General features: G+C 46.7%; 1 protein-coding gene across 2 annotated transcripts in view; it reads right to left on the reverse strand.

The window, feature by feature from the left end:
* Positions 1 to 26,484, reverse strand: part of EXOC3L4 (exocyst complex component 3 like 4) — a 584,807-nt gene that overhangs the window by 149,876 nt on the left and 408,447 nt on the right. The window lies entirely within an intron of this gene.

Raw genomic sequence — 26,484 nt, forward strand, 5'->3', positions numbered from 1 at the left:
CAAGCTAGTGATTATTTGTATAACCCTATGGACAAACACTGTGACTTAGTTGTGTGACATTTAGCTACCAAATAAGTGGGCGTCCGAGTGCTGCTGATCCCAGTTGCAGGCTTTGAATCCTAGTACTGAAGTAAAACTCTGCATCAGTTTCTTTCCTTTTAGTATGAATTAGGGTTTCATTTTGTATTTTTTATCGCGCTCTTTGCAAGCTTCTTTGTATGTCACACCTTCAATAGCCCCTTTAAAAAAAATCTTTGCTTCACCTCTTTATTTTGCAACTGTCTATGAACATTATATAATAACATTTTATGGACAAGCCACTCAGGGGTTAATTAATGGACAAATAATCTTCACATGATTTTTCTTAAGAAAATCCTTAATTAGTTGGTATTAAATATTATAGATGACAACCTGCTTCCAATGTAGTGTACTAAAATAATTGATGGAGTGACAATATTCATACAAATGTTCACTGTCACAGTGTAATATCTGTTTTAGAATTCCCTTATTTTATGTGTTTTTGATATTGATTAGTTTACTACAATTTCCCATGTGGAGTCTATTACATAATTGAACAAATTCATGGATAATACACTCCAGTGATAATAAGTGGATAAATGTCCATCTCCTGATTTGTTTCTGGAATTCACCAATTAATTGGTTTGTGGTCACAGCATCAATTACAATCTATTGGGCTCTGAAGTGAGAAATGCTTTGGAATCTTGAGAATAAATAAGGTAATTATGAGAAAATTATTTAAGGTGTTACTTATGTTCTATATCCTGAACTACATCTCCCAAAATGCAGCATTAGCAGCATGTGTGGGAGAGTATAAAAGGAAATGGAAAAAGGCCTCTTCTCAGCCATTGAAAAAACCTAAAGGTTGAAATGTGTTGACATCATGGTTTCCCCTACCATAAATAAATTAATTTGTTTTAACTTTTGAGACTCTTGTGTGGTGTATTTCTGCTTTATATATACTAGAAGATGAACATACTAGAAGATGAAGGATAACAAGAAAAGAACAGCCAGCCAGGGCAAAAATCTGGATCCCTAAGGATGCAATGAGTTACAAGAAAATGTAATATCAAAGAAAGAAGTGACTCAGACAGATGATCTCGCCAAAGAACAAAAATATATTTCCACTACAACGTTCCAGCTTCTGCCTTCCTCAGGTAGTACAGCTGACAATGCTGGATTTTCAAAAAGCATCATGAGTGAAGATTCCAATTGGAATGTGGATCAATGCAGTCCTGAGAACTCTTCAGATATGCAGAAATCAAGTGGTATTATCAGTGATGTTCAGTCCATCTGGATGCAGTGATTTTAAACAGTACATCCAGAAGTTATACCTCATGACTATTAAGGAGGAAGTATAAATAGAAATAATACATTGTTCCAACGCATAAATATGCAGGGTAAAGAAGGGTCAGTAATTTCAGGAGAGCCCTCAAACATCCACTAGGATGCCAAGTTTCATCATTGGGCAGTCTCCTCGTCAGACCGGTGCTGCAATGTCTGGCGGACTACCCTACAATGGTGGTGGTACTCTACCGAAAATTGTGTAGCAAAGAATAATTAGGTCTGAAGTTAATACTGACTGTGAGAAAGAATGTAGGAGAGACAAGTGAGTTAAAATTGGCCTGAACCTTTCCCTTATTCATTAAATTATGGTGTTTAAGGCTCAGAGCCAATTTTAACTCACTTGTCTCTCCTACATTCTTTCTCACAGTCAGTATTCACTTCAGACCTAATTATTCTTTGCTACGCAATTTTGTGTTGGGCTAGCAGGAACAATCTTTGGATCACTGGATCATTAGGCTTCTCAAGGCTTTCCTTAGGGCTCAGAGTGCCAAGATGCTGTATTCTATCTGGAAGAATGGGTTAAAGGTTTCATGTCGTCGGAGGCACTTTTCCCATTCTTTTCTATCAAGAGGGCTCATAGGGTCCCATGGTAAATTTGGCATTAGGCACAGCAATCTTACGCCATGCTCTTATGCATTCCCCAATACACCTGGACGAACAATGTTACCCCCCAAATATGTTAGGGCTTTCAATGGTGCTCCTTGTAACTCTTCTGTCTCACCTTCACTTAGCCGTGGTACGAGTATGCCATCCCCAATGTAAAATCTTGCATTTACTTATGTGTCATTTGAAGAGGTAGCCATTTGCTTCCTGGCGTTTACAGTCTTGGCTGTACAGTTTTCTGGTAACCTCAGACACTCACTTCCTTTAGCACCACATCCTGACAGCCAGCTACACCTTGCCTTAAATATTCCTGTGAACACATGGCGCTGGAGTTATATCCCTACTCTTGCACTCTTGTTCCTGCTCCACCATTCAACTCTACCGATGTATCTGGACTTGTGGGGTGCACACTCAGCTGGAAGCAATGCACATTTTACAACTTTAGAATAAGTATACAGCTTTTGGAGCAACATTTACTGAACAGGAACATTTTGTGTGCTGTTGCTGCACTCCGGAGCTTAGTATCATTTCAGGGGTCATTGTCTTTTTTAGTGATGGGAAGAAATGCCCTCTTGAAGATGACCATGTTAATTAGCTTGCTATACTACTTTGGTAAACTGCAAATCACCTCATTGTGTAGTTCTTTCTTGCCCATGACACCCTCCTTGGCAAATACATTTGGTGGACTGGCTGCTGCAGTGTTGCGTTATCCAAGCTTCACCAGCCCATTGACTAAGGATTTTGTGGTATCCCCAGTTTTGGACACTAGCATATTGCTTCCCAGCTCCAGTGACACTGCCACCGTACAAACGCCATGGATTGCAATCAGGTGCTACAGCTCTTGAGTCTGGTGGAACAATCCGTTCGTCCTACCCCCAACTGCTGTAAGTTGCCTTTATCTGCTATCAGAGAGCACTGCGCCCCACAGCCTCAACCCTTCCATTTGCTCTGAGCATCCAACTAATTGACCAAACACGCAATGAACATGCCCAGGCATTTTCAATCTTAAGCAGTGGTGCATTCTAGGACTGAAAACCTTAGGTGACTTGTTTCATGAAAGGTCCTTGGTCATGTTTAAAGAGCTTTGGGACCAGTATAACAACATACATCAGAGCCACTTCCTGACTTCTAATGCACTTACTTGTACATTGCGATGGCGCATAGCAGCTACTGAGCCACCCACGCATAAGGTGGTTCAGTCACTGTACATTACGAGTACTGGTCGGCATATGATCAAATGGCTGAAGAGAGTTAGGTGCACACAGAAACACACACACAATTCCCTTTCGACACCCTGTGAGCTAAGTGGGAGGAGGATCTAGGTAGAGAGCTCAGTGACGTGGATTGGGAACGAGCCCTGTGCCACCCATTCACAGCATGCACCCTTGGCCTGTTCCATTGTCCTAAGAAAACCAAAGCTGTGTCTCCCTTCCTGGATCTGGCCCTTCTATTGGCTCTGCTGTACATAGCGTGCCTCTAGAACGTCCACACTCCCCTGAATGTGGTTATTTGTCATGGAACAGTTGTCTCTTTGGCAGATTCGGAGGGTATGCTGCTTCACAGGGAGGAGGCCAGGGACCTTGGCAAATGACCCCTATCACTGTGCTGGGAAGAGTTCCTCATAATCGTTCATGCCCAGGTGACACCTTTCCCCCAAAAAAACACTGGACTGGAGTTACCTCTTTCTGTGGTGAGTTTCTAGGGCCGAATTTAAGAAAGGTGGAGCTGCACCCAATGCAGCACCACTTTTCTTGCATACCTTAGTGGCCCCCCATCAACGCCACCATGTGTGCACCGTATCTAAGATGGTTAGGGAACTATCATCAAATTTTTGGATGCTAGTTCAGAGCTTTGCAGGATTAGCGTAAACATTTTTTATGCTAATCCTGCAAAGCCCACTGAGGCCCGTTGTAAACAATGGTGTACCTCCTTTTCACGCCTGCTCTGAGCAGGCGTTAAAAGTGGCAAAAAAATAATGACGCAAAGAAGTCTCTTGGATTTCTTTGCATGCTTTTTTCGCCCCCCACCCCATAACAGGGGAAAGCCCCCTTCGCATTCAATATGCCTGGCACAGGCATAATGTAGTGCAAACAGTTGTAAAGTGGTGCAATGCATGCATTGCGCCACTTTGTAAATCTGGCATATCGATTTTGGCCTCGTTGGGGCACATTAGCATTGAAAAAAATTACGCTAATGTGGTGCAAGGAGGCGCTAAGGGGCTGTTAAATCTGCCCCCTAGTGATTCAGCTTTGCCTTCCCCATAAATGGTTGGCTGGCTTGCCCGTTTGACTTTTGTTTCACCCACATAGCGTGCAGGGAAATGGATGATGCATGTAGTTCAGGCAATACACACTTGACTTGGATTGTCCATTTCTGCCCTCCTAGCTTTAAAGCTTGTACGTTATGCTGTCCCTATATACTTACCACGTGCTTTGAATATTCTACCCCTGCAAGTATGACTTTCCTGCCCTGATCTGTCCCAGCTACTTATACAAATGATGTCTGATGCTTCCCGTGGTTTGACTTTTGTTAAAAACTTGCTCTTATAACACGTCCTTTCATATTAAGCATGGACCATCACAGTGGATATATGTGCTACCCAAGCGGCCCAAGTTTGTGCAGTGCTGAAAAAGATGCGGTTATGCACTTTCTCTTTTTCTACTACATTGTGTTCCAATAAAGTTTCTTCCTTGTTGCACCTACTGTATGCCAATATGCAATGTGAATGGAACTTCCATGCATTGAACTACTTCTCCAACCATGTATGCACCTTTCTTGCTATCATATGAAAAACTAGAAAAATCTATACAATATAGCTTTAAAGCAATCAAAACATTATTGCAAATGGCTTTCTTTCGATCTTTCTAACATATTACAGTATGTTCTGAGGAACAGATGCCACACTCATCGTTCACCAGTGACCTGATTAATCCCTCCAGGCCCGTCTTCTCCCCAGGGCTCTTTCCAGGCTCGCTTTCTCCCCCTCAGGATTCATGGCATCAAAATTCACCTGTATTTCAGGGATGCTGGATTGCATCTCAAACTAACCTCATCTCAGCAAAATAGCATCCAGCAATCAATATGGATGCCCAACGCCTATGTGAAAACTAACTACACAAAATATGACTGATTCTCGTCACCGCACCAGCAGATAGCCAATGTGCAAGACAAAATCCTTGGTCTCAAGTGACCTGTTTTTCAAAACTCACACCACAAAGACAACAAATACAACTTGTCACCTACTTCTGCAACAACTCTTGCCTAAGTAAGGTCAAATCCTCAATTTTCCTAGCATATTCAATAACCGCTGTCGAAACATTGGTCCTCTCCTGTCTGTGCGCTACAACACCCTACTCGCTGGAGTCCTTGACCCGACTCTAGCGCTAATAAACAGCTGCCTTCATGTAGCCGCAGACTTCATCAAGGAAACTTGTGGATATCAGAAAACCCTCTAAAAAGTCCCTGGCTTACTCGCTGGAAGCGTGCCACTACAAATATATTCATAGCTGTTTTTGGTTTCAAGTTCCTACTCTGTTAATTACAAAGCAAACTTACCTTGACTCTTAATACATTAAGGGCCAGATGTATGTACATTTTTCTTGTCGCAATCGGGCCATTTGCAACAAGAAAAAAAGCATTTTGGTATGTACAGACCCTATTTTGTGATTCAGTGATCTATTTACTGAAACGCAAAATAGGTTTTTGAGTCACAATTAGGAATGGGCGTTACCTTCCTAATTGCGAGTTGCAGTGCGATGTAGGATTGTTTTGCAACCGTGAATGCGGTCACAAAACACTCACAGTTAGCGCCAATTTCAAATTAGTGCTAACCCATTCGCAAATGGGAAGGGGTCCCCAAGGGACCCCTTCCCTTTTGTGAATAGTGGCGAAAATATTTTTTCAGAGTAGGTAGTGGTCCCACGGACCACTGCCTGCTCTGAAAGAATTAAAAGAAAACTTGTCATTTTTGTTTTTGAAATGCAACCTGTTTTCCTTAGGAAAAGGGGCTGCATTAAAAAAAAAGCTGCTTTATTTAAAAGCAGTCACAGACATGGTGGTTTGCTGTCTCCAGCAGGCCACCATCCCTGTGAGGGCAGCCATTACCAATGGGTACCTCATGAATATTTATGAGGTAGGTCATTTGCAACCCCATTGGGAATCGCAAACAGTGTCATTGACACTGCTGTACATCAGGTTTTGCAAGTCGCAAATTGTGAGTTGCTAAGACTCGCAATTTGCGGGTCGCAAAACCTAATATTTGTACATGTGGCCCTTAGAAACTTAATTAAACAGAAGTTCAGAAAGGATATCAAGCATGAGCGGAGATTTTCTTTCTAATGTTGAGTTACTCTACCATCTACTGGCAATTTATATGAAACACACCCTCTTTCAGTGGTCATTATTTTAAGTTTACTAATCTTTCACTTTATTCACTGTCTTTCAGCTACTTAAAAGGGTTATTTTAATACTGTATGCGATTATTGCTATTATAGGCTAGATGATGGCATCCCCTTTAATATTTACAGAGCCTTTCAATAGTTTCACTGGTTATAATAATGGTTAACTATTTAAACCTAGCATCTTTCCCTACTATCATAATTGTGGTACATGCCCTAGTTTTGCCACAGCTTGTTAGATCGACACTGAAACACTCCCTTGCACCTCTCACAGCCCTTTTTCCAATCTGCAGCATGTCAAATTAAAGGAACCAAAAATGAATAACTGACAGACCTTCACTGGCCTCGCCTCGAAACTAAAATGTATTTCAAGAAGGTTTCTATCATACACAGAAAGTCGTTAACCTTGGAATACCCAGATGCTTGACTGATAAAGTACACTCAACTGGAGGCAAAAGAGATACTGCATACACATTCTGCTAATCTCTATTTTAAAGCATCCTGTTGTTTTCTGTAAAGCCACACCCTGCCCATCCTTTTGGGCCAACACTACATAAATATTCGGTATGATCAATATAACTAGACAACATTTATTACCACAAAAGCAATTGCATAAGTTGTTTCAGTTCTCAGACCGATGTAATTTGAACAATGTAGTGCAGCTTTAGAAGTTAAACTCATTAGTGATGCAGTTCCTTTTCTTGAGTTGATATTCTAGATGTAGTACACTTCCTGAAGTCAAATGTGGCATTTCAATGCTACATTGTGAAAAATGAAGCAGATATATACATCAGATGATAATTAATTATTCTGATTCATATAGGAGAGGAATGGGACTGCCCCACTCAGCACCCTAGATTAAATTGAAGGTGGTAACGGCCATCTTAAATCAATGAATCAGGATGTATACAGCGTGACAAATTGATGTAGGAAGAATAGGAATACATCACATAGAAACAAACATAAGTTCCCAAATCCCAATACAAACATTTTAGGCTAGAGATAGTTGTAAACCAATGTAAGTAGTGAAAGGCTTAATACATGACATGTTAAAAAAGAGAGACTGTGGGTTCAATAGAAAAGGCAGGTCATATTTAGGACAAATAAACACTTATTACTTAGGAAACTTATACACATGCTGCATTGTTACGTTAGCTGTGCTGAAACACACAAGAGGCCCAAGCCACATTAGAATGAGAGTTTTTCTTTAAAGCTGCACCAACTGTAGCTTTCAAAATGTTCACTTAGCATGAACAGGGTGGAACAGAAGGGTGTATCCTTCCTTAGCACAGGGGTCCTAAAAACCACAAGTCATTCATATTGTGTTAAGGGAAACTGTGTAAGGGTCAGATAAGTATTTGCAAGGCAGGGCTACCATGAGCAGCACGCAACATATAGGCCCTCATTCCAATTCTGGCGGGCGGCGGAGGCCGCCCGCCAGAATTCCCCCCTCCAAAATACCGCGCCGCGGTCAAAAGACCGCGGCGGGTATTCTGAGTTTTCCCCTGGGCTGGCGGGCGGCCGCCAAAAGGCCGCCCGCCAGCCCAGGGGAAAACGACCTTCCCACGAGGATGCCGGCTCGTAATCGAGCCGGCGGAGTGGGAAGGTGCGACGGGTGCAGTTGCACCCGTCGCGTATTTCACTGTCTGCCAAGCAGACAGTGAAATACTTTTAGGGGCCCTCTTACGGGGGCCCCTGCAGTGCCCATGCCATTGGTATGGGCACTGCAGGGGCCCCCAGGGGCCCCACGACAATCCCTACCGCCATCCTGTTCCTGGCGGGCGAGCCGCCAGGAACAGGATGGCGGTAGGGATTGTCAGAATCCCCTCGGCGGCGCAGCTCGCTGCGCCGCCTTGGAGGATTCTAAGGGGCAGTGGAAAACCGGCGGGAGACCGCCGGTTTTCCCTTTCTGACCGCGGCCAAAGCGCCGCGGTCAGAATGCCCCGCGGGGCACCGCCAGGCTGTCGGCGGTGCTCCCGCCTACAGCGGCCCTGGCGGTGTTACACCGCCAGGGTCGTAATGAGGGCCATAATCTCTTTTTCTGCAGAAAGATAGATATGGTGAATGACGTCAGTGCGACTTACCCTCCCATGAGGCCAACAAGTGCAAGTGCTTCTTTCCAGAGGCACCTCATTATCTTATCTGTACTGCTTGTAGTTGCTTACGTAAATGCTGAACTCTGACCACAGTTTTTTGTGGTTTTTACAGTATAAATGCTACTGGTGTTTGAACAAGAACTTTGAACTTCAATCATGGCCTCTATGTGAGACTGCCTGTTGTTCGCAGCTGAAAATCGATTAAACCTATATTACTGTGTCAAAATGATTTGTTTTATTTTATTAACAGATTTCCCTCTAACAGAATCACCTTTGAAGGTCTCAAGGCGCTGGAGTTACTAGTTGCTTCACAGTGCTCTGTTCATTCGAACAGCCAGGTCTTGAGTCCTTTCCTGAATTCCCGGAGCGATGAGGTGGTCCTAAGGTGCAGGGGAGGGTCATTCCAGGCTTTAGCTGCCAGGTGAGAGAAGGAGCATCTTCTGCTCTTGTCTTGGTGGATCCAGGGGTGGTCTGCAAGGAAGAGGTAGGCAGATCGTATGGTGTTCCTTCGTTGTGCAGGGCTTTGTATTCATGAGTGAACATCTTGAACTGGCATTTCTTCTGCATGGGAAGCCTTCAATGGACCTTGAGTCAGCAGGAGTTCTGACAAGGAACTACCAAGCCACACTTAACTGATGGCCACGTAAAATCTACCATTATGCTACACAAGAAGTAGCAGCACTCTCTTGGTCTAGCTGCCACTCAAAGATTAGCGCCATGTTGCACCCTGAAAATCCACAAATATATCTGCACTGCAGCACTAATTCCCGAACTTCATAGGTGGCTCTGCGGTTAGCACAATAGCCTTATCTTTTAGATTCCAAACCTAAAATGGGCTTTGTAACTTCAAAAAATGCAATTATTATGAACTCATCATGCAAGATTCATAAAAGGCCTGTATCCAAGAGGGTTTCACTGGCCACAGAGCATGGTCCAGAAATCTGAGCGGATGTGAACACCAACATTTTGTCAATGGTCAAAAATAAGTTCCTAAGATCCCTATTAGGACTTCCAGTAAATATGCCAATGTCTCCAGAGCTTTTGGATCTGGCCTTAATGGGAATCACAAAGGAAATTGAGTGTGGACCTTTGATATACTGGTATCGATTGTGGACCTCAACAGCTCTAGACTCATACTGCGTGGGTCTAAGAGATCTTATGTCTCCTGCATGGGTTTAAAAAACCCCATTGCTGAATTTTGTTAAAATACTATTGGAGAAATTGGGACTCGGAAAATCTGGGTTATAAATTAAGTTCAGTATCGAAAACTGGGCTAAAAGAAATGTATTGGAACTTCATAGCTTCTCAAACTGTCAAGAATTGTAAAGGAACATTGACCATGGAGTTTACAGATTTTAAACCATGCCAAATGTATGAGTCTACTATTGATGAAATTATGCCCCCTCTTGCACGTGAACTGTATACACAATTCAGATACAAATCTCTTCCTACAAAAATATTTTGTAGCAAGTGGGCAGAAGCTGAACCTGGAGGAGTCCTTTGCCCTGCCTGCGTAGTGGTGCCACCCCATAAGTTCACCATCGAACTTCATGCCACTGAGAGACCGAGCACGGTCCTCCCATTATGATTCCTGCTACCCTGAACAGTCCTAGGGCCAAGTGTACTGTGCTGATACGGTGAGACACAGCTGTTTCTCAGGTGTTGCAAGGGCTGTATCTCACTGATTCAATTCTGCCATCACGCTGAGCGTATATCTGCCGGATTCCTTCCACAGGGCTGAGGGACTGCCTGACCAGCCCGACATCACGCGTCTTCTGCCTGCCTACCTCAGAGGGAGCCGTGCACGAACGTGACACAGACCAGGGCTCCATGTGTAAAGCCGCTGACATCCCTGACTCTAATCGGCTGCTTCACCTGCAGTTCAGGAAGCTGCACAGAATTTTGTGTAGAAGCGCACAGGCACTTCCAGTGTTACAGCGCAACCCTGATTCTGAAATGTGCCTTCATTCTTGTTTTCCAGTCACTAAATCTTCGGAGTCCATTACTTTTACTCTGAATAGCAGGGGACCCAGCCAGGATGCCTTTCCCTGCACTCGCGCTGCTAGTTCGAATCGCTACGATGCAATTGACATTCACTGTACCTATCCTAAAGACATCATTGTGGAGTCTTTCTTTGGGGTGCCCATTGTGATTACTATGTGTGTGTTTTCTAAGTTGAGCCTGCCTGCTCTGTGCCAAGATACCAGAGGGTGAGCACAGCTTAATTTAGGTTGTGTATTTGACTTACCTGGTTAGGACTGTGGTCTCTACTTAGGGTGCATACCTCTGACAACAAGAAAGCCAATTTCTAACACTCCCTCAACTTGCTCAGATACATTTTACTTTATTTTTTATTTAACCTTGTATCCTCTTCATGTGATTTTATCCTAATCAATGGCAGTGTATTATTATTTTTCAATCTCAAACATGGGACGAAAAGGCATGTGATATCATTTTGCTACATCTCTACGCAGTCAAGGAGCTTGTGATATCAATTTCATTGCTCATGCATTTCTTGAAATAGCATCAGTGAATCTGAGTTGATGAATTCAGGATACTGCACTCACTACAAGGATGTGAGTTTTCAATTGCTTTTGAAATATCACTACATGTTGTAAAGCAGTTAAAGACCTTTTAAAAGGCACAGTTGGATCCCTGCAAGCGACTAAATGGAGGGATAGCTGCATCATTATATAGAAGACACCCAATCTCACTATTAAAGTACTCGTAATAAGAAAAGGCCAGAAACACTAAGAAGCACATTTACAAGCCCCTAGCACCACTGGAGTGTCACTTTTTGGCGTGCTCCGGTGTCGCTGAGCCCTGTGCCATATTTACAAGGCATCTTGTAAATATGGGCCCCGTGAGGCAGTTTTCTGCAGCAGAAGGGCATGCAATGGGTGTTACTGTGGGAGTACCCACACAACACCCATTGCTTTTTGACACAGCCCCAGATTTACAAAGAAACGTAAATCTGGGGCAGTGCAAAAAACTAATGCCACCCCAGGGGTGGCGTTAGTATGGCACAACAGGGAGAAACACTTTTATTTCTCCTCGTTTTTGCTTTTTCTATGTGTGCTGCATTCCGCAGCACATATAGAAAGAGAAAAAGGCCATTAATGATTGTCTATGTGCAGGAAGCATACCTTCATTGTTAGAAATGGGGTCTTTGGTTTGCAGTCAGGTTATCCCCTGTTCAAGCGAGGACCCTCACTATAGTCAGGGTAAAAGAGACCCTCATCTAGCCCCTGCTTACCCCCTTGGTAGCTTGGCAGAGCAGTAACCTTAACTTCAGAGTGTTAGGTGTAAAGTATTTCTACCAACACACACAGTAACTTAATGAAAACACTACAACAATACACAAGTCAAGTTATCAATTAAAAATCAAAAAGAGTATTTAAGTAGTTTTAAAACACACACTAACATTGTTAGCGTGAAAATGTATCTTGGGTGTGTCAAAAATTACCCCGCACGGGCGAGTGTTCATCAAAAAGGGCTTGAGAAGCATCAATTTAACTCACGAGTGAGAGCTTGCGTCGTTTCTCCTTTCATCAGGTTGGGGCGCGTCATTTCTTCTCTCCGCAGGAGAGTGATGCGTTGATCCAATCAGCACTCTCGGGTCTGGGCAGTCCTTGTGTTGTTTTTACATGCCCAGCAGTGCTTGCGTCAGATATCAAGCCGCACGATGAACGGAAAAACACGCAGCGCGGGTTGTGATCTCCCAGCCTCCGTCAGCGATGCTGTGTGTCGTTTCTCCAGCTCCGTGTATCGATTCTTCGGTCATGTTTCCGGCAAGCGTGGATTTTCAGCCGGGAGCCAGCAGCGCATTGTTTCTTCAGCCGCAGATCAGAGTTGCGTCACTCTTTTCCCCGCACAACGTTCTGTGCGTGGATTTCCTCCTCTTAGGCCGCCAGCTTCTCCTTTCAGGGTCCCAGGAACTGGATGGGCACCACAGGGCAGAGTAGGAGTCTCTCCAGAGACACCAGGTGCTGGCAGAAAGAAGTCTTTGCTGTCCCTGAGACTTCAAACAACAGGAGGCAAGCTCTAAATCAAGCCCTTGGAGATTTCTTCTGAAGATGGAAGACACACAAAGTCCAGTCTTTGCCCTCTTACTCTGGCAGAAGCAGCAACTGCAGGATAGCTCCACAAAGCACAGTCACAGGCTGGGCAGCTCTTCTTCCTCAGCTCTTCAGCTCTTCACCAGGCAGAGGTTCCTCTTGTTTCTAGAAGTCTGTGGTTTTGGGTACCCAATTTCTACTTTGAAGTAGGCCTACTTCAAAGTAAAGTCTCTTTTGAATGTGAAATCCTGCCTTGCCCAGGCCCCAGACACTCACCAGGGGGTTGGAGACTGCTTTGTGTGAGGACAGGCACAGCCCTTTCAGGTGTGAGTGACCACTCCTCCCCTCCCTCCTAGCAAAGATGGCTCATCAGGAAATGCAGACTACACCCCAGCTCCCTTTGTGTCACTGTCTAGTGTGAGGTGCAACCAGCCAAACTGTCAAATTGACAGAGACAGAGAATTCACATAAGTGGGATTTTCAAACACACAATCTTAAAATCAACTTTACTAAAAGATGTATACATAATTGTGAGCTCAGAGACCCCAAACTCCACATGTCCATCAGCTCCCAAAGGAAATCTACACTTTAATCATATTTAAAGGTAGCCCCCATGTTAACCTATGAAAGGGACAGGCCTTGCAACAGTGAAAAATTAATTTAGCAATATTTCACTGTCAGGACATACAAAACACATTACTATGGGGGTCATTACAACTCTGGCGGTCTTTGACCGCCAGGGCTGTTTTGACGGAAGCACCGCCAACAGGCTGGCGGTAATTACGACCGCGGCGGAATCGCCCCGGTCGCACCGCCGGGACCGGCGGTTTCCCGCTACTTTAGTCCCGACAGTGTAAATCCCCCAGGGCAGCGCTGCTTGCCCAGGGGATTATGAGTCCCCCTCCTGCCAGCCTTTTCATGGCGGTTTGAGCCGCCATGAAAAGGCTGGCAGAAAGGGGAGTTGCGGGGCCCTTTGGGGCCCCTGCACTGCCCATCACTGTCTGCATAGCAGACAGTGAAAAGCACGACAGGTGCAACTGCACCCGTCGCACAGCTGCAACACCGCCGGCTCTATTTGGAGCTGGCTCCCGTGTTGTGGCCGAGATCCCCGCAGGGCCGGCGGGCGAAAACCAGGTTTCCGCCGGCCGGCCCAGCGGGGATCTCTAAATAGGACCCGCGGGAGTTCGGCTGCATTGGCGGCCGCCTGGTGGTTTCAACTTGGGGGACGGGGGTTGCCGCCCGCCAAGGTTGATATGAGGGCCTATATGTCCTACCTTAACCATACACTGCACCCTGCCCATGGGGCTATCTAGGGCCTACCTTAGGGGTGTCTGACATGTAAGAAAAGGGAAGGTTTAGGCCTGGCAACCGCACACACAGACACTGGCAGGTCTGAGACATGATTACAGAGCTACTTATGTGGGTGGCACAACCAGTGCTGCAGACCCACTAGTAGCATTTGATTTACAGGCTCTGGCACCACCAGTGCACTTTACTAGGGACTTACTAGTAAATCAAGTATGCCATTCGTGGATAAGCCAATTGCATACACATTTTGTAAAGGAACACTTGCACTTTAGCACTGGTTATCGGCGGCAGAGTGCCCAGAGTAACAAAAACAGCAAAATCAGAGACCAGCACACATCAGCAACTTGGGGAACAGAGGCAAAAAGTTAATGGAGACCACGCCGAGGATGAAAAGTCTAACATTCCTGCACATAGACAATCATCCCACGACAGAGACAGCCTGGCACTATGGTGCAAGGGGTGCCTATGTAGACGCTAGGCAGCTAAATTTAGCACCATCGCTAGTAGAAACACAGGGGTGCACCGTATTTTTGTAAATACAGCATATCCCTGCATTTCTGAAGTGACGCAGCACGTTGTTGCCAATTTTGGCACAGCGCCGCTCTCCGCCTCTTCCTTGTAAATATACCCCAAAGTACTGGTTGCAAAACACTGGTTGCATCATTTCAGATATCATTAGTGATGTCATAAATGATGTCATAGTGATGTCACATGTGAGGTCATAAGCAGTGCCGGGCAGGTGCACAGTATAGTTAGCTCTGCTAATTATAACTGGTGATTTTCTGTGTCTTTTTAATTTCAAAACATTAATGTTATCACTGACGAATTCAATTAAATTCACTTAACTATAACATAATCACTCTGGCAATTAATGTTAAAATCCATTACATGAGAAGTATAGTGCATGAGAGGACTAAAGGGACAGTGGAAAGCGATATGACATCGCATATGAAGGGGTACTAAGTGAGAGAAACAATATATTGTAAAATAATCAACAATTTTGGGGCTTTCTAAACACAAATGAGAATGTCTTTGTGTTTTTGTCAGTGTATGCATGCAAAAATCCCTGGTGAAATCCAACAGACACCTCATTATACTCGTCTGAAAGCACCTGTACCCAACTACTCATCAGAAAATATATTTATTGGTGGGGGGGGTTGTAATACTCCAAACACCACCCTGAAGATATGCACCTGAGTATTAAGTTAATTTCTTACGTTTTAAACAAAAAACACATCTTTTTATCACTTCTAACTATAACGTCCCTGTAACCTTTGTTTTTCTCAGTAAATATGTATATAATATATATATATATACATGTATATATATATATATATATACACACACACACACACACACACATATCCATTAAAAAAAACAAAGGTTACAGGGACGATATAGTTAGGCTCACATTTTAAACTTACAAAACCACAAAATTTCACCTGATATAGTTGGAGTTATCTTAAGTAACTATAGCTCATGCCCTAAGGTATCTATAACTCGTGCCATCGCCATGCACAGTTTTTTTGTCAAACATTTTACTGCAAATATTACACTGATATTATCAATGGTGTTATCAAAGATGTCATGACTGTTGTAATTTGTGGGGTAATTAGCAGTGCATGGCGAGAGCACAAGTAATAGTTACCGTAGGGCGCAAGTTATAGTTACTAGATATAACTCTAACTATAACAGTTGAATTTCTATGGTTTTGTATGTTTAAAATGTGAGCCTAACTATAACATCCCGGTAACCTTTGGCTTTGAATTTCTATGTTTTTTTAAAATTCTATTTCCTAACCATAATGTTCCTGTAACCTTTGTTTTTTGCAGGGAATTTCTGTTTTTTTAACATAAAGCATGATTCACTGCTAAACGTTAATCCAACCACTGCCACACACAATCTTTGGCCCTACGCAGTGGGGGTTGGCTGCCGTGCCTGGTGTGCAGCCATCCCCCCCTAACCACTCAACCCCACTCTGCACCTGGCCTTTAGCTATGTGCAGCAGAAGTAGGCCGCAGGGCCACATGGCCACCCCTGATTTTGCCCAGGAGCCCACTACAATTCCATGAGGGGGTCATGGCCTCCCTCCCCAAGCCCATCTCAGTCCCAGAGACCCCATCCCCTGGGGCCAGGCTCTCAATAAACGGAGGAGTGGAACCGGGCAGTCCCCCAACCCTTGCCCATTTTGGTTCTGGGGACCCCAGAGCCCGGTCTTCTAAAATATTTTTGGGGGGGACGTGGCCACGTGGCCCCTCTCCCCTGGTCAATTTCAATCCCAGGGACCCCATCCCCTGGGGCCCAGCAGTAAAATATTTATTTTTCGTGGGGAGGGGGGGCATGCCTCCTCAGGCTGATCTCGCTCCCGGGGACCCCATTCCCCTGTGACTGGCCCAATGGGGAGGGGGGCCACGCAGTATCCCTCCTCTGGTTGATTTCGGCCCCAGTGACCCCATTCCCCGGGGTTAATATAACTGTTTTTTGGGGAGAGAGGAGCAACGTACCCCCCTTCCCATGCCGATCTCAGCCCTGGGTACCCCAGGGCTCAGTCATCTCTGCTGGGTGCCCCACAGGGTACCCAGTGCAATGAGACCGCAAGCAGGGACACAGAGAAACCAAGGTAGTGTTGCTGTGACTCGGCAGGAGCTAGCAAAGTTCCCACCAGGTAAGAGCAAACAGCTAAGTCCCTGGGGTGGGCCCCCTTCCATATAGCAGAACCTGGCACTGGGGGATGGTGATCCCCAGGGCCATCTATAGCTCCTCGAAGGGGGCCTTGAGGCACACTCCAACTTAAACAGCCCCAGGGAGGTGGTGGTCCCTGTGGCCTGGGGTCTGAGATGGACCCCTTTAATTATTTAAATTAAGCACCCCTCATTCATTCTGAACTATGCCTAAGGGATGGGAGTCCAGGGGGCAGAGGGCTGTGGAGGGGCCATCTGACCCTCCCGCATTCCGTATATCTTAAGCCCTGGGAGGTGGCAGTCCCTGGGACTGCAGGGGGGGGGGGGAACGTGCCCCCCACATTCAAAATGTGTGAGCCCCTTGGATGTGGCGGTCCCTGGGGCTGTGGGAGGACTGTGTGGCCCCCCTTCATTCATTGTGAATTAAGCCCCAGGGAGGTGGAAGCCCCTGGAGTTGCGGGGGCCACGTGGGCCCCCCCACATTTAGCATTTCATTAGCCCCGGGGAGGTAGTGGTCCGTGGGGATGTGGGGGGGGCACATGGCCACCCCACATTTAATGTGAATTAATCCCTGGGAAGCTGGCCATCTCCGGGGCTGCGTGGCCCCAACAGCATTCATCATATCATTAGCCCTGGGGAGGTGGTGGTTCCCAGGGCACAGGTGGGCACAGCGGACTGCCCTTATAATAATAATAAGCTGTGGGGAATTGGTGGTCCCCGGGGCATAAAAATGCCCTATGAAGGGTACTCCAGGAGACCGTGCTTGTTTTTTACTTTTTTAATTATTTTTGCCATGGATTTGCGACCCCATCGCACATTTGAAGAAAAATGTTTTTTAAAGTGCTTTATTGCCATGGGAGTGGGAGGTGTTCCCTCTGGGACCCCAAAACCAGAGCTAAGGGGTCAGGTGCCCCTACCCTGACCCCTTTTCTCATGTTGTACCTTTATTTCTGGGATTTAGCTGAAGCAGAGTCCCCAAGATGGCTGAGAACACTTTCTTGTAGAAGTGTTGTCAGCCAATCAGATTGCAGCACAAGATGGGGGGGGGGGTTTGTGGAGCCTTCACTTTCCTATATATAAAACTTTTGTTTTCCTTTAATATTTCAAAAGCTACAGAATGGATTTATACAAACAAAATGGGCTCTTGCTGGACCAAGCATTAGCTTTTTGTTAAATTTGCTGTAAATCTATCCAGTGGTTCCTCCACTATTCCTGTTATGGAAATTAACATGGAGAAAATACATTTTGGGACCCGCCCTTTTTCTCAGGCCCTGCTTGACGGATCACCCAGAAACTTTTCGGACAGCAGCTGAAAATATAGTGAAGATTCGTCAACCGGCACCAAAGATATAGGCTATAAAAAAAAGAAAGCTTTTTCTATAGAAACTAGGTCCTAACTATAATTACCTAGTGGCGACCACCACCCACTAGGTAATGTAAAATATGCATATATATATATATATATATATATATATATATATATATATATATAGCTCTACTTATGCAGTCCATCTCCCCGGGGCGATTTTAGTCCTAGGAACCACATCTCCCAGATCCCTGCAGTGCTGAAGGTGGGTGCCCTGCACCCACCATACTCTCATTGTGGACTGTGGGGGAAGCCCCAAGACCCGCACAACCCTACAGCCCCCACCAGCTCCCTGAACACAGTGGGAGCCAGCACTGTTTCCCCATACAGGGAGCTGCTCTTAATGCTGCTTCCTCTAGGCAGGAGCAATATTTTCTTTTTCTGTTTCCCTGCCCGCATAGGTGCAGGCAGGGAAACAGTTCAAACGTCCGCTCCCAGCAGGTGGGAGCATTTTTAAGGCTCCTGCCCACTGGGAGTGGACTTAGGCCTGATTTAGAGTTTGGCAGATAGGAAATACCGTCTCCTTTATTACGATCTCCATAGGCTATAATGAGATTGCAATCTGGCAGACGGGATATCCGTCACATTTGTGACAGAGTAACCCCCTCTGCCAAATTCTAAATCAAACCCTACATGTTTGCTCCCGTTTTGCAAGAAATTAAAGATGGACCAGCCAAGCAAGAGCAAACACAGGTTCCCAGAGTTGCTGCAGGTGATAGCTCCTGAGCAGGTTTCAGAGGATGGGGTGCCCGGGGACATTAATGGCTTAGGGAGTGGGGCTGCGTGACACCCTCCCTTAAATTATTTGGCCCTGGGGTGGATCCCCTGGGCCGTTTGACACTTGAGGAGGTGGGTCTTTTAAGGCCTGGAAATGGCGGCCACGTGGCCGCTTCCGCATATTAAGTAATTTTGGCCTTGGGTGGGCTCCACAGGGGCTGCACTGCCAACCCTTCCCATGAAAAGTAATGTCAGACCCAGGGTGTGCTCTTGGGAGGGGGACCATGAACCCCCCTACCCTTCATGAATACAGCCCCAGGCTCCATAGGGCATAAACATAATAAATGCGGCTGGGCCCCTATTTCTTTTCAAGTGGGGTGTCCCTCTGGGTCTTCCCCTCTTGGCCTATGGTGGGCTAAAAATTCAATCCTTGCTTGAAGAGTTCGTGGAGTTTTGCCCACTACGTGATCCACTCGGATTGCAAACACTGCCAGCCGCCACATAGCAGAGTTTTCTGTCGTGCACAGCTCTCCAATGTTAAGTTGGAGAGCAGGAGTGAGCACTTGATTCCCTGAGTGCGATTTTCATGTGCTAGAACACCTCCCAGGGAGATTTCTCAATGAGGGTGGTCACATCCTGTTCGCGTTGAGCACCAGAAAGAAGCAGTGCCCTGTGTCGAGGCACTTGGTGCCATTCATAGCTCAGAAGCAGCTCCTGGCACTAAAAATCTGCACAATTATGTAACTCGGCGGGATATTGAAGAGTGAAATTCTGCATGTTACATTCACCTCTTGCCTAGGGTGTCTGGGTATCCCTACCCTGCCCCCTAGTTTTTTTTTAAAACCAGATTTTATTAAGATTTTCAAGTAATCATTTTATATATCCACATTGTAGTCCACTGTAGGGCTACCCTTAATAACATATTAATAGGGAGAAGTATACTTGTCAAATATTCTGGTGCTCAAATTACTAAGTAATTACTTAACATTCCCCCCTCCCGATCCCACCCCAAACCCTCCCCCTCGAGAACCCTTGTTCAAATGTTAATAGTGTTCGTGGAGTAGCCCATGTCATGTTTATGTGTAGTTTAACAGCTGGGGCAAGTTGTGTCCTGGTTCTTCTCATTTTAGATTCACAATCCCGAGTTCCAGGCTCAGGTTGGGGACCCAATAGCTATGGGTTCTTGTGCCATATACGCCTCTCGAATCGAGTGATCACCAGTGGAATACTCAGGGCAGGGTGTCGGCTCTAAGTGTGTCCATTATCACCTCCCAGCCCTCCGCTACTTCGGGAGTTCTAATCCCTCTTTTGGCCTCACGCTGGAGGATTGTCTCTTCAGTGTTTGCCCAGTTAAGTAATTCACTTTTCCAATGAGGCATTCTATGTCCCCTCTGTTTTTTCCAATTAGATGCAATCTCTTTTTTAGCCAGTGATAAGGCCAAGTCTTAGAATCTATCCGTGACTTTGTGTTTGGCTGAATGAGTAAAACCGTTCAAGAGGCAGTAGGCCATGGAGCAGGGCACATCCTTACTCAGAAGGCGCACCAGGGTCTGGCACACCTCTGACCAGAAAGACTCCAGCAGGGGGCATCCCCAGAACATGTGATTGAACTCCGCACCAATCAACCCACATCTCGGGCAGCACTCTGTTACCTTCCCAAAGTATTTGTTAATGCGTGCTGGAGTCAGGTAAGCTTGGTGCAGCACGTAGAAATTTATGAGCTTAAATCTGGCATTTCGTGTCATTTTGGGGAGGCTCCTCAGAATTCGCCCCCATTCTTCCTCTGGGATATCCCGGTTTAGATCCTTCTCCCAAGTTTGTTTAAGGGAGGTCAGGGGGGTTATTCTGTCCGCTCGTATCAGTCCATATAGGGTTGAGACGACTTTAGATTTACCATTTATGGAAGACAACTAAGTGCAATCCGCCTGTGTGGGAGGCTCTGTCCCTCTCCCTTGCCAGTGTCTACGAACACAGGCCGCTATTGCCCCATATATTAAAAAGTGTCCTGCTGGTAGGCCAAACTTTGTCCCAAGGGTCTCAAAGGACATCAATTTGCTATCCCTAAATAGGGCGCCCACCGTGTTGATCCCAGCCTCCACCCAGTCCCCAAGCTCAACCCAGGTGCCCCCATGTGGTAGGGCCTGTAAAGACAAGAGGGGTAGCTCCGACGAATAAGGTGTCTCCACCTTGATCCTATGCAGAAAGGTCTTAAAACACTGAGTCAGGATCTTTAATTCAGGAGGATCCTGTTTCCCGTCCTCGGGGGTTCTCAGTATAATCTCAAACTGTCTATTTTCCTATGGGGTAAACACCTTCTCGCTCATTCTTGCATCTAATCTATCTGACAGCCAATGCGCCAACCACTGTAGCTGTGCCGCTAAATAGTAGGTCTCGAAGTCAGGAACCGCCATACCTCCATCTGTGGACTGTCGTTGAAGTTTAGCCAGAGCCACCCTCCTCCGTCCCTCCCCCATATGAATGACATTACCATGATGTCTAATTCTTTAAAGATGGCTTTAGGAATCCAAATTGGTAGTACTGTGAAATGGTACAGTAGTCTCGGCAGTACAATCATTTTGAGGACTGCTCTCCGCCCAGCCACCGATAGCGCCAGTATCTGCCAAAATGCTATACAGGCTTTTATTGAGCGCATGGAACTTCCAATGTTACCCTCAAGGATATCTTGGGAATCATGATTGATTTTCACTCCCAGATAAGGGAGTCAGTTCGGCACCCACCTGACCAAACCCAGGTTCGGCAGTGGCGCCCGATGTCCCCCCAATGGGTACAGGGCAGTTTTGTCCCAATTCACTTTTAAGCCTGAATGTCCCTCAAACCTGGAAAGCATCTGCTGTACTCAGGGTAAATCTCTCTGGATATCTTCTAGAAATATTAAAAGATTGTCTGCATAGAGGGCTATACGATGTCTCCTGTCCCCTGCTAGTATACCCGGGCCCCCCTTTCCTGCCCTGGCTGCAGCTGCTAATGGTTCCATTGCCAAGGCAAATAGGAGAGGAGACAATGGGAAACTCTGCCTCGTTCCACGCTCAACCTTATAGCTATTGGATATTGTGTGTTCTGTGCGCACTCTAGCCGTTGGTTTGGTGTATAGTAGTTTTACCCATGAGATGTAATCTGATCCAAGTCCGAGTTTGGCCATTACTGTGTATAAAAATTCACAGTCCAGGCTATCAAAGGCTTTCTCTATGTCTACTGCCAGGACTCCTGTAATTGTAGCAGTAGAGGCCTGGTCTCTCATGATGGCTATTAGTCTACGGATGTTCCCAGCTGTGTTTTGCCCAGGGATGAAACCTGCCTGATCTGGATGTATTAAGGAAGGCATTAGTGGGAGGAGTCTGGTTGCCAGGATCTTACTGAGGATTTTGTAATTGAGGTTCAGCATGGATAAAGGTCTGTAAGCCCCCACCTCTATTGGGTCTTTGCCAGGTTTGAGAAGAGGGACTATGACCGCCTCGCGGGTGGATTCCGGTAATGTGCCCTGTTCCCTGGAGATTTTATATAGGTTTTCTAACCTCGGGGAAAGTATGTCTGTGTAGGTGGTGTAAAATTCAATGGGGAGTCCATCTGTCCCCAGGGATTTCCTCCTAGCTAGACTCCTCATGGCCGCCCCAATTTCAGCTAATGTGATGCGCCCCTCTAGTTGATCTGTGAACTCAGGCAACAGTGATTTCAGATGTAGTTCCGTTAAGTAGTCTTCAGTCGATTCCCAAACGTAATTGGGTCTTTTCTTATTTAAACCTTCGTAGAAGGACATGAAATGTGAGTTAATTTGCTCTTGTTCGTATAAATGGTTCCCTTGGTCAGTGGTTAAGTCCATAATAGGAGGGGACCTGGTGGATTGAGATACCACCCAAGCGAGTAGATGACCTGCCTTGTCCCTCTCTTCATGTACCCGAGTGAGATAATTTTTATAATCAAAGCATCGAAGGCGTTCAGTGCAGTCGGCCACCTCTGTCCTAAGCTCTTGCACAGTATTCTGTAATTGTGGATTCCCAGGTCTGTTTTTCTCAGCCTCCCGCAGCTTGTCCTCAGCCCTTTCCGTGTCTCCTAGCAGGGTCTTACGCACACCCACTATCCCTGCTATACATCTCCCCGCACCACCACCTTAAAAGCATCCCATTCCACCCAGGGGCTAGTGGTGGAGGCCTCATTATCCTCAAAGCACTGAACAACGCTTTGTTGCAGCTCAGCCCGGAAGAGTGCATCCTCCAGAATTTCAGGTTTGAGCCTCCAGGTGGGGATGCGAGGAATGGTGGACACCCATCTCAAGGCCAGCAAAAGAGGATTGTGGTCTGAAATTGTTCTGCATCGGGTATTTGTGAGTATACATCTGCTGAACAGAGGAATGCGTCTAATCTAACATGTAATTCATGTAGGCGGGAGAAGAAAGAGTAATCCGTCACGGCGGGGTGCAACCTACGCCAGGCATCAACTAGTCCCCAGTTAAGTTGCCAGGCAGAGAATTGTCGAGCCACTCTCACCAAGGGAGAGTTATTTCGTGGTGGATGCAATCTGTCCATACTGGGATCCCCCACACAATTGAAGTCACCTCCCAGTACCACTGAAGATTGTAGGTAAGGGGCTAGTAAATTGGATATTCGTATGAAAAACTCTCCCTGGTCGGTGTTGGGTGCATAGATATTAATCAGTGTTAGGTCTCTGCCCTCTAATCTGCCCCGGACTGCCACAAACCGACCCTCAGGATCAATAAGGTTATCCACCATCTGGAAAGGAACTCCAGCTCGGATCCATATCAGGGTGCCCCTTGAGTAGACGGAATAAGAAGTGTAATATGCCAGGCCTCTCCATCTTTTTTGAAGGGCCCTACCTTCCGCCTGTGTTAGATGGGTTTCTTGGAGCATAGCTATCTGAAGTCCCCTTTGCTGTAAATAAGAAAAAAAGTATATCTTTTAACCATCGAGTGCATGCCCCTGATGTTCCACGTGAGGAACTTATAGGATTTTAGCATTGCCACGTTGAAGATTTTCCCCCCAGTTTCGGGCAAGCCCCGGAAGGTAGAAGCTCCCACCTCTTCCCGCCATGTTAGTAGTTTCAAGGGGTAACTCCTTTTTGTCTATAAGGGTTCTTAAGGGCTCAACTAATCCCATATCTACTACCCAACCTGTAATTCCCCAACTCCCCATCCCCAGGACAAAAGTAGGAACGTCTCTCGTCCAAACTAGAAAAAAAAAATTAACCAGTCTATCAATGTAGGGGGTGCTCTGAGGTCAAACCAAGAGTGTACTGTGGCACCATCTCCCCGCATCTCGGGAAAACATAACACAGGGATTTTGTAGCCCCAGTTCTGACATACGCTCAGCCAGATTCAAGATACTGGGTTAGGCGGCGGTCTCATCTCCAATCGTTAATGTAACTGTGGACTTGGCAGATCTCCCTTCCTGGGTTCTTGTGATCCCCGCGGGTGTGTCCATATGATGTTCCATCAGATGATACAGTCCGAGGTACCCGGTGTCACATTGGATGAATGTGAAAACTCAGATTCTTGTTCTGACTCTGAATGTTCTAGCTCTTCTTGAGATTGTTTAGCGGAACCATGGTCCAAGCCGCTCAGGGAGGCAGCCGCCTCCATTGCTTTTTGTCTCTCTTTCAAAATTTTCAGCGGAGACGGACTACCCACCTTACTGGCTTTGTTGTGTCTGATTTTTTCTGTTCGATCTGGGTGAAGATTCTCAGGTCTGCGTTCTCTGTCTTCCGTTGTCTGCGTGTCGATCCATCGCCAGGTCTCCGCTGCTGTGCCGAAGAATTGTGTGCCAGATTTGGTCACTACTCTTAACCTGGCCGGGAACATCATCCTGTATTGGACCCCCATCCTGCGAAGTTTTTGTTTGCCATCTCTAAAGGATGCTCTCTGCTTCTGCACTTCTTTGGAGAAGTCGGGAAAGATACGGATCACATGGTTATCAAGCATGCACTCTCCTTTCTTCCTGCTTTGGCTTAGTAGGTAGTCCCTGTCTCTATAATGAAGCAGCCTGGCTATTACTGGTCTGGGAGGAGCCCCCGGCAGAGGGGTAGCGAGACGGGCCCTGTGGGCTCTCTGAATAGCAAAGAAAGGGGACAGTCCGTCATCCGCTACGTTCTCTCAGCCAGCTCTCAAGGAATTCCACTAGGTTGGATTTTTCGGTTCATTCTGGTAAGCCTATCACGCGGATATTATTTTGCTGCGATCTATTTTCGGCATCTTCGGCTCGTAGTTCTAGTTCTCTGATCTGCTTTTCCATTTGGTGTGTAAGCTTAGTATTGTCTTTTATTTCAGGCCGTAGTTCCTCTAATTGTTTGTCCGTGGCGGTAACTTTTTCAGCTTGCCAACGATGGTCATCCCTGAGCACCGTAAAGCCAGTAGCCAGTCCATCTATTTTCCCTTCCAGGGCTATTCGGGAGGCAGTTATGGCCAACAGCACATCTTGGAGGGTAGGATCGCCTTTCCCCCACCTTGGGTGAAACTCGTGGTGTCCCCCTGTTCGGCCATCTCTTTGGTAGAGGGACCATTGCTGTGGTCCCTGTCACGACGTCGCCCTGTTTTGCCCATATTGTGGGACTTTAAGTGTGTTTGTTGTAAGTGGTTTCTCCTCAGTTCACTGTGATCTACTCCGGCAGAGGGTCAAGGTGAGGAGCTACAGTCACAGCTCACAATCCAAAGCCGTGTTCTCAGAGCCGGGGGGCCACACCAGAGTTCCCAGACACCCCCTCATCGGCATTGGCTCCCACCACCTGGTGCAGGTTCTTGGCTATGGTCCCCACAGGGACCAGGTCAGTCTCATCTCGCCTTGCTGCTTCCCAGGGCCGGGGGTGTATATTTTATTGCCGCAGGGCCTCTCACCTTAACGCCGCAGAGAAACAGGTGCTTCCTCAGCTGCCTCCGGAGGCCCGTGCTTCACATTCCAGGCAGAGGTCCCCAGGTCCTATCCTCAAGGCCTGAAGTCGCGAGGCCCAGCCAAATCTGCCCCCAGCCACTGGGCAGATGTCGCTGGCGTTCCGATTTCTCGCCCCTGGAGGCCCCGGGGGCCGGAGGCGAGCGCAGCTCCTCTCGGTGCGGCGAGTTCAATTGAGCCGGGTCTTCACCAGCGACTCAGCTGTTCCACGGGCTCCACGGCACCCGGGCGCCGGGTCCCGTATCAGGAGGCACACCAGGCACCCTGCACCGCGCGAGGCCGAAAGGCGTCCCCACCCTTCTCTAGGCGGGCGCCGGCTCTGTAGATAAGATGGCGGCTGCCATCTTAGGATCTTTTCCGCAGGTCCGCGTCGCTCCGTCTCGGCGCCCCAGGAGAGGACCACGGGATTCCGGGTCACCCGTTGTTGTGATTGGAAGGGTCTACACACCTTCTGCTCCCCAGCCACTTACTTTTGGGGCTACAGTGGCACAGAAAGCCCGAGGACGGGGAGACTAGGGCGGGAGCCTCACGGAGAGGCTGCAACCGCCATGGCGTCCGGCCACGCCCCCTACCCTGCCCCCTAGTGTTATTTTGTTTCTACCTTCGGGGCAGGGAACTAAGGGGCAGATTTAAGAAAAGTGGCTTTCTTGCACCCCTTAGCGCCCCCTTACCACCACCATGTGTGCTCCGTATTTGAAATACGGCACACCATGGCGCAGGGGAGAGGGCAATAGTATAAAAAGTTTGGACGCTATTAATGTACCTTTCAGGATTAGCACCAAAATGTTGGTGTTATTTCTGAACAGAACATAGGGGCTGATTGTAACCAATGGTGTGCCCCCTTTTAATGTCTGCTCTGAGCAGGCATTAAAAGTAGATGCATAAAACAACGCAGTGGAATCTCATTGATTCCATTGCGCCATTTTTGCGATCCCCCTAACGGGGGAACGCTCCCTTTGCATACATTATGCATGACGCATGC

Source organism: Pleurodeles waltl, chromosome 9 (assembly GCF_031143425.1).
Source record: "Pleurodeles waltl isolate 20211129_DDA chromosome 9, aPleWal1.hap1.20221129, whole genome shotgun sequence".
Classification (NCBI taxonomy): Eukaryota; Metazoa; Chordata; class Amphibia; order Caudata; family Salamandridae; genus Pleurodeles; species Pleurodeles waltl.